This window comes from Oncorhynchus masou, chromosome 13 (assembly GCF_036934945.1).
Source record: "Oncorhynchus masou masou isolate Uvic2021 chromosome 13, UVic_Omas_1.1, whole genome shotgun sequence".
Taxonomy (NCBI): domain Eukaryota; kingdom Metazoa; phylum Chordata; class Actinopteri; order Salmoniformes; family Salmonidae; genus Oncorhynchus; species Oncorhynchus masou.
In genome coordinates, this window is record NC_088224.1 from 92,280,041 (window position 1) to 92,292,010 (window position 11,970).

The 11,970-nt window shown below is 47.7% G+C and overlaps 1 protein-coding gene across 1 annotated transcript in view; it reads left to right on the forward strand.

Moving 5' to 3' along the window:
- Positions 1 to 11,970, forward strand: part of LOC135553228 (glutamate receptor ionotropic, kainate 1) — a 195,201-nt gene that overhangs the window by 155,926 nt on the left and 27,305 nt on the right. The gene's annotated exons all lie outside the window — the stretch shown is intronic.

The following is an 11,970-nucleotide window of genomic DNA, read 5'->3' on the forward strand; positions in this document are numbered from 1 at the left end:
CTTCTCGCTCTCGCTCTCTCTCTTCTCGCTCTCGCTCTCTCTCTTCTCGCTCTCTCTCTTCTCGCTCTCGCTCTCTCTTCTCGCTCTCTCTCTTCTCGCTCTCGCTCTCTCTCTTCTCGCTCTCTCTCTCTCTCTTCTCGCTCTCTCTCTTCTCGCTCTCGCTCTCTCTCTTCTCGCTCTCGCTCTCTCTCTTCTCGCTCTCTCTCTTCTCGCTCTCGCTCTCTCTCTTCTCGCTCTCGCTTCTCGCTCCCGCTCTCTCTCTTCTCTCTCTCTTCTCGCTCCCTCTCTCTCTCTTCTCGCTCTCGCTCTCTCTCTTCTTGCTCTCTCTCTTCTTGCTCTCTCTCTTCTCGCTCTCTCTCTTCTCGCTCTCTCTCTTCTCGCTCTCGCTCTCTCTCTTCTCGCTCTCGCTCTCTCTCTTCTCGCTCTCGCTCTCTCTCTTCTCGCTCTCGCTCTCTCTCTTCTCGCTCTCGCTCTCTCTCTTCTCGCTCTCGCTCTCTCTCTTCTCGCTCTCTCTCTTCTCGCTCTCGCTCTCTCTTCTCGCTCTCGCTTCTCGCTCCCGCTCTCTCTCTTCTCTCTCTCTTCTCGCTCCCTCTCTCTCTCTTCTCGCTCCCTCTCTCTCTTCTCACTCCCTGTCTCTCTCTTCTCGCTCCCTCTCTCTCTTCTCACTCCCTGTCTCTCTCTCCCGCCTCTCTCTCTCCCGCCTCTCTCTCTCTCTTCTCTCTCTCTCTTCTCGCTCTCTCTTTCTCTCTCTCTCTCTTCTTGCTCTCTCTTTCTCTCTCTCTCTTCTCGCTCTCTCTCTCTCTCTCTCTCTCTCTCTCTCTCTTCTCGCTCTCTCTCTTTCTCTCTCTTCTCTCTCTCTCTTCTCTCTCTCTTACATTTACATTTACATTTAAGTCATTTAGCAGACGCTCTTATCCAGAGCGACTCTTCTCGCTCTCTCTTTCTCTCTCTCTCTCTCTTCTCGCTCTCTCTTTCTCTCTCTCTCTCTTCTCGCTCTCTCTTTCTCTCTCTCTCTCTTCTCGCTCTCTCTCTCTCTCTTCTCGCTCTCTCTCTTTCTCTCTCTCTCTCTTCTCGCTCTCTCTTTCTCTCTCTCTCTCTTCTCGCTCTCTCTCTCTCTCTCTTCTCTCTCTCACTCTCTCTCTATTCTCGCTCTCTCTCTTTCTCTCTCTTCTCTCTCTCTCTCTTCTCTCGCTCTCTCTCTTTCTCTCTCTTCTCTCTCTCCCTCTCTTCTCTCTCTTCTCTCTCTCCCTCTCTTCTCTCTCTCCTCGCTCGCTCTCTCCTCGCTCGCTCTCTCCTCGCTCGCTCTCTCTCGCTCTCTCTTCTCTTCTCGCTCCCTCTCTCTCTTCTCTCCTCGCTCCCTCTCTCTCTTCTCTCTCTTCTCGCTCCCTCTCTCTCTTCTCTCTCTTCTCGCTCCCTCTCTCTTCTCGCTCCCTCTCTCTCTCTCTTCTCGCTCCCCCTCTCTCTTCTCTCTCTTCTCGCTCCCTCTCTCTCTTCTCTCTCTTCTCGCTCCCTCTCTCTCTTCTCTCTCTTCTCGCTCCCTCTCTCTTCTCGCTCCCTCTCTCTCTTCTCTCTCTTCTCGCTCCCCCTCTCTCTTCTCGCTCCCCCTCTCTCTTCTCGCTCCCCCTCTCTCTTCTCGCACCCCCTCTCTCTTCTCGCGCCCTCTCTCTCTTCTCGCCCCCTCTCTCTTCTCGCGCCCCCTCTCTCTTCTCGCGCCCCCTCTCTTCTCGCTCCCTCTCTCTCTTCTCGCTCCCTCTCTCTTCTCTCTTTCCACCTCCCTCTCTCTTCTCTCTCTCCTCGCTCCCTCTCTCTTTCTCTCTCAAGGAGAGAGAAGGGGAGAGGAAGGGAGGAGAAAGAAGAAAAGAGAAGCGAGGAGAAAGAGAAAGGAGAGAAGGAAGGAAGAAGAAGAAAGCGGAAAGAAAGAAAGAGAGAGGAAGGAGAGGACGAGAAAGAAACCCTCTCTTCTCGCTCTCTTCTCTCTCTCCTCGCTCCCTCTCTCTCTTCTCTCTTCTCTCTCCTCGCTCCCTCTCTCTCTTCTCTCTCTCCTCGCTCCCTCTCTCTCTTCTCTCTCTCCTCGCTCCCTCTCTCCCTTCTCTCTCCTTGCTCCCTCTTCTCTTCTCTCCCTCTCTCTTCTCGCTCCCCCTCTCTCTCCTGTAGGTCCCAATTCAAAGGGCTTTATTGGCATGGGAAACACATTGCCAAAGCAAGTAAAATGGTAAATAAACCAAAGGGAAATAAACAACAGTAATCATTTTAATTTAACCAGGCAAGTCAGTTAAGAACAAATTCTTATTTTCAATGACGGCCTAGGAACAGTGGGTTAACTGCCTGTTCAGGGGGCAGAATGACAGATTTGTACCTTGTCAGCTCGGGGGTTTGAACTTGCAACCTTCTGGTTACTAGTCCAACGCTCTAACCACTAGGCTACCCTTCCGCCCCATAAAGACACTGAAGCAACAAACTTTATGACACAAATATACATTTTCAGTCTCAAAACGTTTGGCCACATTTGGCTACACTCACAAAGTTTTCTAATTAATAAAGACATTTCAAATGTCATTTATGTCGATATACAGTGTTGTAACTAGTTACAGTACAAAAGCCACAATAAATAAACATTAATATGGGTTGTATTTACAATGTTTGTGGCTCACTGGTTGCCCTTTTCTTGTGGCAACAGGTCACACATCTTGCTGCTGTGGTGGCACACTGTGGTATTTCACCTAATAGATACTATGGGAGTTTATCAAAATGTTTTGGGTCTCTGTGATCTGAGGGAAATGTGTTTCTCTAATAGGGTCATTTTATTAGGAGTTCAGGAAGTGCAGCTCTCTGTCTACTTGACTTCTCTCTTTGATATGTATATATTTATATTGACATTTGCCCTCATTTTTAATTTTTTAAATTTTACCTTTATTTTACTAGGCAAGTCAGTTAAGAACAAATTCTTATTTTCAATGACGGCCTAGGAACAGTGGGTTAACTGCCTGTTCAGGGGCAAACGACAGATTTATGCCTTGTCAGCTCGGGGATTTGAACTTGCAACCTTTCAGTTACTAGTACAACGCTCTAACCACTAGGCTACCCTGCCTCCCCAATGTCATTAGTATAAGCATCATGGATGATCTCCGTGCAGATCAGGGTCTGTCTGTCTCTAACATAGGGGCCATACCTCCTCTTGGTTATAGCTGTCCATTACAATCTTTGTAATAATTGGAGTAAATTATTTGTCACCAGTACTTGAAAACATGAATAAAACTAAATACATACATACATGCTTACATACATGCTAACATACATGCTTACATACATGCTTACATACATGCTTACATACATGCTTACATACATGCTTACATACATACATGCTTACATACAGTGGGGAGAACAAGTATTTGATACACTGCCGATTTTGCAGGTTTTCCTACTTACAAAGCATGTAGAGGTCTGTAATCTTTATCATAGGTAAACTTCAACTGTGAAAGACGGAATCTAAAACAAAAATCCAGAAAATCACATTGTATGATTTTTAAGTAATTAATTTGCATTTTATTGCATGACATAAGTATTTGATACATCAGAAAAGCAGAACCTAATACTTGGTACAGAAACCTCTGTTTGCAATTACAGAGATCATACGTTTCCTGTAGTTCTTGACCAGGTTTGCACACACTGCAGCAGGGATTTTGGCCCCGTCCTCCATACAGACCTTCTGCAGATCCTTCAGGTTTCGGGGCTGTCCCTGGGCAATACAGACTTTCAGCAGGTTATCAAATACTTGTTCTCCCCACTGTACATACATTTTAAGTCGGAAGTTTATATACACATAGGTTGGAGTCATTAAAACTAGTTTTTCAACCACTCCACAAATTTCTTGTTAACAAACTATAGTTTTGGCAAGTCGGTTAGGACATCTACTTTGTTCATGATACAAGTACTTTTTCTAACAATTGTTTAATATAATTCTCTGTATCACAATTCCAGTGAATCAAAAGTTTACATACACTAAGTTGACTGTGCCTTCAAAACAGCTTGGAAAATTCCAGAAAATGAAGCTTCTGATAGGCTTATTGACATCATTTGAGTAAATAGGTGGTGTACTTGTGGATGTATTTCAAGGCCTACCTTCAAATTCAGTGGCTCTTTGCTTGACATCATGGGAAAATCAAAAGAAATCAGCCAAGATCTCAGGAAAAAAATTGTAGACCTCCACAAGTCTGGTTCATCCTTGGGAGCAATTTTCAAACACCTGAAGGTACCACGTTCATCTGTACAAACAATAGTACGCAAGAATAAACACCATGGGACCACGCAGCCGTCATACCGCTCAGGAAGGAGATGCACCTTGTCTCCTAGATGAACGTACTTTGGTGTGAAAAGTGCAAATCAATCCCAGAACAACAGCAAAGGACCTTGTGAAGATGCTGGAGGAAACAGGTACAAAAGTATCTATATCCACAGTAAACGAGTCCTATATCGACATAACCTGAAAGGCTTCTCAGCAAGGAAGAAGCCACTGCTACAAAACCACCGTAAAAAGCCAGACTGCGGTTTGCAACTGCACATGGGGAGAAAGACCGTACTTTTTGGAGAAATGTCCTCTGGTCTGATGAAACAAAAATAGAACTGTTTGGACATAATGACCATCGTTATGTTTGGAGGAAAAAGGGGGAGGCTTGCAAGCCGAAGTACACCATCCCAACCGTGAAGCACGGGGGTGGCAGCATCATGTTGTGGGGGTGCTTTGCTGCAGGAGGGACTGGTGCACTTCACAAAATAGATGGCATCATGAGGAAGGGAAATTATGTGGATATATTGAAGCAACAACTCAAGACATCCAGTTAAAGCTTGGTCACAAATGGGTCTTCCAAATGGACAATGACCCCAAGCTTCCAGAGTTGTGGCAAAATGGCTTAAGGACAACAAAGTCAAGGTATTGGAGTGGCCAAAGCCCTGACCTCAGGCCTATAGAAAATTTGTGGGCAGAACTGAAAAGTGTGTGCGAGCAAGGAGGCCTACAAACCTGCCTCAGTTACACCAGCTCTGTCAGGGGGAATGGGCCAAAATCATCCAGTTTATTGTGGGAAGCTTGTGGAAGACCACTCGAAACGTTTGACCCAAGTTAAACAATTTAAAGTTCTTGATACCAAATAATAATTGAGTGTATGTAACTACTGACCCACTGAGAATGTGATGAAAGAAATTAAAGCTGAACTAAATACTTCAAATATTTCACATTCTTAAAATAAAGTGGTATAAAGACAGGGAATTTTTACTAGGATTAAATGTCAGGAATTGTGAAAAACTGAGTTTAAAAGTATTTGGCCAAGGTGTATGTAAACTTCCGACTTCAATTGTATATGGCCATGTTATGTTCTGCTTCCTGTATATAGATGGCCATGTTATGTTCTACTTCCTGTATATAGATGGCCATGTTATGTTCTGCTTCCTGTATATAGATGGCCATGTTATGTTCTGCTTCCTGTATATAGATGGCCATGTTATGTTCTGCTTCCTGTATATAGATGGCCATGTTATGTTCTACTTCCTGTATATAGATGGCCATGTTATGTTCTGCTTCCTGTATATAGATGGCCATGTTATGTTCTGCTTCCTGTATATAGATGGCCATGTTATTTTCCTTCCTGTATATAGATGTATGTTATGTTCTGCTTCCTGTATATAGATGGAGCATATTTCTGCTTCCTGTATAGATGTGCCCATTTTCCTTCCTGTATATAGATGGCATGTTGTATTTGCTTCCTGTATATAGATGGCATGTTATGTTCTACTTCCTGTATAGATGGCCATGTTATGTTCTGCTTCCTGTATATAGTGGCCATGTTATGTTCTGCTTCCTGTATATAGATGGCCATGTTATGTTCTGCTTCCTGTATATAGATGGCCATGTTGTGTTCTACTTCCTGTATATAGATGGCCATGTTATGTTCTGCTTCCTGTATATGAATGGACATGTTGTGTTTCTGCTTCTGTATATAGATATGTGTTATGTTCTACTTCCTGTATATAGATGGACATGTTATGTTCTACCACTTCCTGTATATAGATGGACATGTTATGTTCTACTTCCTGTATAGATGGCCATGTTATGTTCTACTTCCTGTATATAGATGGACATGTTATTTTCTACTTCCTGTATATAGATGGACATGTTATGTTTCTACTTCCTGTATATAGATGGCCATGTTATGTTTCTACTTCCTGTATATAGATGGCCATGTTATTTTCTACTTCCTGTATATAGATGGCATGTTATGTTCTGCTTCCTGTATATAGATGGCCATGTTATGTTCTGCTTCCTGTATATAGATGGCCATGTTATGTTCTACTTCCTGTATATAGATGGCCATGTTATGTTCTGGCTTCCTGTATATAGATGGCCATGTTATTTCTGCTTCCTGTATATAGATGGACATGTTATGTTCTGCTTCCTGTATATAGATGGCATGTTATGTTCTACTTCCTGTATATAGATGGCCATGTTATTTTCTACTTCCTGTATATAGATGGACATGTTATGTTCTGCTTCCTGTATATAGATGGCCATGTATATAGATGGACATGTTATTTCTACTTCCTGTATATAGATGGACATGTTATGTTCTGCTTCCTGTATATAGATGGCCATGTTATTTTCTACTCCCTGTTCATTACTGGTCCGTATATAGATGGCCATGTCTTAGAACTGGTCCAACCGAACTCATTCTAGGGTTTTCTTTATTTTCTAAAACTATTTTCTACATTTCTGTACAACAATTGTGAACAATTGTGAAGACATCCAAACGATGAAATAACACACATGGAATCATGTAGTAACTAAACTCCTACTTATTAGGACCTGATAGTGAACTCATTGAGATAGCTGATTGCTCTGCTATATGTAGTTAGAAGTAGATACACAAACTGTCCGTCAGTCCATGACTATTAGATTAGATATATGAACTGTCCATGGCTGGCTGCAGTGGTTGGCTTCTGTCCCAAATGGCACCTAATCCCTATATGGAAGTACTACTTTTGACCAGAAATGTATAGGCTCCTGACAAAAAGTAGTACCCTATATAGGGTGTCATTTGGGCCGTAGATGTTTTTTAAAATCACATTCCTGTCCCATGTACAGGCTACAGTTTTGTTACTGTTAGATAATGTTAATTTAAGTATTATCTCTTTGTCATGCAGTTAAACCTAAATGGTGCCCTATTCCTATGTAGTGCACTACTTTTGACCAGTACCTATAGGGAACTCTGGCCAAAAGTAGTGCACTTCTGTATAGGGAATAGGGATGCCATTTGGGACTTAAGCAAAAACAGTCAGGGTTTAATTCACAAGGGGAGGGAAGGAGAGAGGCTGTGGGAAGAACTAGGCCAACACTCTACATTGTTTGTGGCTCCTGTCCCAAAACCTCCTCCTGAATTGTTTAGTTATATCATTCACCTGTGCTGAAGCCAGCTGAATGGCCAGTCAGGCTAATCAGTTTCCTATATGTAGTGCCTGCTTCTCTCACTGTAGTTATTTTAAACAGCCTGCCAGCAGCACGTTCCTGTCTGGGCCAGCAACACGTTCCTCAACGACATCCTATTCACTACTTTTGACCAGGGCCCATAGGGAGGGGGAGAGGAGACCAGGGCCCAAAGGGAGGGGGAGGGGAGACCAGGGCCCAAAAGGGAGGGGGAGGGGGAGGAGGAGGAGACCAGGGCCCAAAAGGGAGGGGAGGAGACCAGGGCCCAAAGGGAGGGAGAGGAGACCAGGGCCCAAAGGGAGGGAGGAGACCAGGGCCCAAAAGGGAGGGAGGGGGAGACCAGGGCCCAAAAGGAGGGGAGGGGGAGACCAGGGCCCAAAAGGGAGGGAGGGAGACCAGGGCCTAAAAGGGAGGGGGAGACCAGGGCCCAAAAGGGGGGAGAGGAGACCAGGGCCAAAAGGGAGACCAGGGAGGGAGGGGAGACCAGGGCCCAAAAGGGAGGGGAGGAGACCAGGGCCCAAAGGAGGGCCAGGGCCCTAAAAGGGAGAGGGGAGGGAGGGAGACCAGGGCCCAAAGAGGAGGAGACCCTAAAAGGGAGGGAGACCCAAAAGCCCAAAGGGGGAGGAGACCAGGGCCCAAAGGGAGGGAGAGGAGACCAGGAGCCAAAGGGAGGAGAGAGGGCCAGGGCCCAAAGGGAGGAGGGGAGACCAGGGCCCAAAGGGGAGGGGAGGGAGACCAGGGCCCAAAGGGAGGAGGGGGCCCAGGGCCTAAAAGGGAGGGCCAGGGCCCAAAGGGAGGGAGGGCGACCAGGAGCCAAGGGGAGGAGGAGACTGAGGCCCAAGGGAGGGAGAGGAGACCAGGGCCAAAAGGGAGGAGACCAGGGCCCGGAGGGAGGGGAGACCAGGGCCTAAAAGGGAGGGGGAGACCAGGGCCCAAAAGGGAGGGGAGAGGCGACCAGGGCCCAAAAGGGAGGGAGGGGAGACCAGGGCCCAAAAGGGAGGGAGAGGAGACCAGGGCCCAAAAGGGAGGGAGAGGAGACCAGGGCCCAAAAGGGAGGGGAGACCAGGGCCCAAAAGGGAGGAGAGGCGACCAGGGCCCAAGAAAGGGAGGGGAGAGGAGACCAGGGCCCAAAAGGGAGGGGAGGGGAGACCAGGGCCCAAAAGGGAGGGGAGACCAGGGCCCAAAGGGAGGGGAGGGGAGACCAGGGCCCAAAAGGGAGGAGGGAGACCAGGGCCCAAAAGGGAGGGGAGGGGAGACCAGGGCCCAAAAGGGAGGGGAGGGGGAGACCAGGGGCCCAAAAAGGGAGGGAGAGGGAGTCCAGGGCCCAAAAGGGAGGGGAGAGGAGTCCAGGGCCCAAAAGGGAGGGGAGACCCGGGGCCCAAAAGGGAGGGGAGACCGGGGCCCAAAAGGGGAGGGGAGACCTGGGGCCCAAAAGGGAGGGAGAGTAGACCAGGGCCCAAAACGGAGAGGAAACCAGGGCCCATAGGAGGGGAGAGAGGACCAGGGCCCAAAGGGAGAGGAGACCAGGGCTCATAGGGAGGGAGAGAGAGGACCAGGGCCCAAAGCGGAGAGGAGACCAGGGCCCTGGTCAAAAGTATTGCACTATTTAGGAAAAAGAGTGTGATGAGGGGCACAATCAAAATGTAGTGGTTGAGTTTAAGGTTGGGGTCAGCACCTAAACAAGCAGATCTCTCTGACAGGACGCCAGCTCAGCCTGACCACAGCACAGTAATCAGAGTCTAGACATAAACGGCAGTTCTTCTCAACTAACTGTGTCTGCGACCTGTATGATACAGATCGCGTCTTATGGGCTCTGGTCAAAAGTATTGTACTATATAGGGAATATAAGGTGACATATGGGATCAAATCTGACAGACAGAGACGGAGAACAAGCTTTCTTTGCTAGTGAAAGAGGGAGGGAGAGGGGAGAGAGAGAGGAGAGGGGAGAGAGAGAGAGAGAGGGGGAGAGGAGGGAGGGAGAGAGAGGAGGGAGGGAAAGAGGGAGAGAGAGGGAGAGGGAGAGGAGAGAGAGAGAGGGAGAGAGAGAGAGGAGGAGAGAGGGAGAGGGGAGGGAGAGGGGGAGGGGGGAGGGAGGAGAGGAGGGAGAGGAGAGGGAGAGAGAGGGGAGAGAGGGGGAGAGAGGAGGGAGAGGAGAGAGAGAGAGGGAGGAGAGAGGGAGAGGGAGGGAGAAGAGGAGAGGGAGAGGAGGGGGAGGGAGAGGGAGAGAGGGAGGGAGAGAGAGAGAGGGGAGGGGGAGAGGGGGAGGGAGAGGGGGGAGAGAGGGAGAGAGGGAGGAGGGGAGGGAGGGGAGAGAGAGGAGAGGAGAGAGAGAGAGAGAGAGAGGGAGAGGAGGAGGGGACTGCTGTGCTGTCTGGTTATCAGGAAGGAGTCTGTTCCCCAGTATAACCCCAGGGCTTGTTTCAGTGTTGGTATGTATGTAAACACTGCTTCTAGAAACACGTGATGTTCCTTGCCTGACTGTTTGACTGGCTGACTGGCTGGCTGACTCTCTGACTGGCTGACTGGCTGGCTGACTCTCTGACTGGTTGACTGGCTGGCTGACTCTCTGACTGGTTGACTGGCTGGCTGACTCTCTGACTGTTTGACTGGCTGGCTGACTCTCTGACTGGTTGACTGGCTGGCTGACTCTCTGACTGGTTGACTGGCCGTCTGACTGTTTGACTGGCTGGCTGACTCTCTGACTGGTTGACTGGCTGGCTGACTCTCTGACTGTTTGACTGGCTGGCTGACTCTCTGACTGTTTGACTGGCTGGCTGACTGGTTGACTGGCTGGCTGGTTGAAAGGGATGTTTTCTGTAACATAGGATAGCCATCTCTCCTCCCCTGTACCCTCTGCAGTTCATCTCAAAACGAATCACCTCTCATCTGATGTCGCGGCAGCCTGATGACATCACCAGTGCTATGACATCACGCTTCAGTCTTTCATTCTCTCAGTTTAATTTTGGAGCAGAACGGACCAAATTTGAAGACACACACACACCTCTCTCCCATTGGGCATAAATGGCAGTTCAACATCTAGATTTGGTTGAGTTGTCAACAAATAATGTCACCAGGTCATCGGATTTATGTTCAAAGTTGGGTGAAAATAATAGTTTAATTCCCTTATGTAGATTGTTTTTCAAATCCAATCAGTTGTCCACGTTTTATTCAATGTCATCACTTTACATTTTCTGGTTGAAATCCCTTTGAAACAACGTTGATTCAACCAGTTTGGGCCTCTGTTTCTCTGTCTGTCTCTGTGTCTCTCTGTCTCTCTGTCTCTCTGTCTCTCTCTCTCTGTGTCTCTGTGTCTCTCTCTGTGTTTCTCTGTCTGTCTCTGTGTCTCTGTCTGTCTCTCTGTCTCTCTGTGTCTCTGTCTGTCTCTCTGTCTCTCTGTCTCTCTGTCTCTGTGTCTCTGTGTCTCTGTGTCTCTCTCTGTCTCTCTGTCTCTCTGTCTCTCTGTGTCTCTGTGTCTCTGTGTCTCTCTGTGTCTGTGTCTCTCTGTGTCTCTCTGTGTCTGTATCTCTGTGTCTCTCTCTGTGTCTCTCTCTCTCTGTGTCTCTGTGTCTCTCTGTCTCTCTGTGTGTCTCTGTGTCTGTCTCTCTGTGTCTCTGTGTCTCTCTGTGTCTCTGTCTCTCTGTGTCTCTCTGTGTCTGTATCTCTGTGTCTGTCTCTGTGTGTCTCTCTCTGTGTCTCTCTGTCTCTCTGTGTCTCTGTCTCTCTCTGTGTCTCTGTCTGTCTCTCTCTCTCTCTGTGTCTCTGTGTCTCTCTGTCTCTCTCTGTGTCTCTGTGTCTGTCTCTGTGTCTCTCTCTCTCTGTGTCTGTCTCTCTCTCTCTCTGTGTCTCTGTGTCTGTCTCTGTCTGTCTCTGTGTCTCTCTCTCTGTGTCTCTCTCTCTGTCTCTGTGTCTCTCTCTCTCTCTGTGTCTCTGTCTCTGTGTCTCTCTGTGTCTCTGTCTCTGTGTCTCTCTCTCTCTCTGTGTCTCTCTCTCTCTGTGTCTCTCTCTGTGTCTTTGTCTCTCTCTCTCTCTCTGTGTCTCTGTCTCTCTCTCTCTCTGTGTCTGTGTCTCTCTCTCTGTGTCTGTGTCTCTGTCTCTGTGTCTGTCTCTCTCTCTGTCTCTGTCTCTCTCTCTCTCTCTGTGCCTGTGTCTCTCTCTCTCTCTCTCTCTCTCTCTCTCTCTCTCTGTGTGTCTTTTGATGAGATGAGAACACGTTCTCTGCGTTTCATGTTATGTTATTACAAACCCCATTCTTAATCACAGACCAGCTGAGATATCTTTTTACCTACACGCACTCTTTCATTCTGGAGCCAAAAGATCTGATGTTTACGTTCGGTAATCATTCTGAGAGAGACTTGTTTGATTAGATAGATTAATCAGTCTATATCCTTCAACTCGTGCATAATTCAATATTCTAGGAGCTCGGTGTCTGTATCGTTAGGCTAGGTTGTATCTAAGAAGGGTGTGTAGTGAGCTCTGTGTCTATCGCTTGGGCTAAGTTA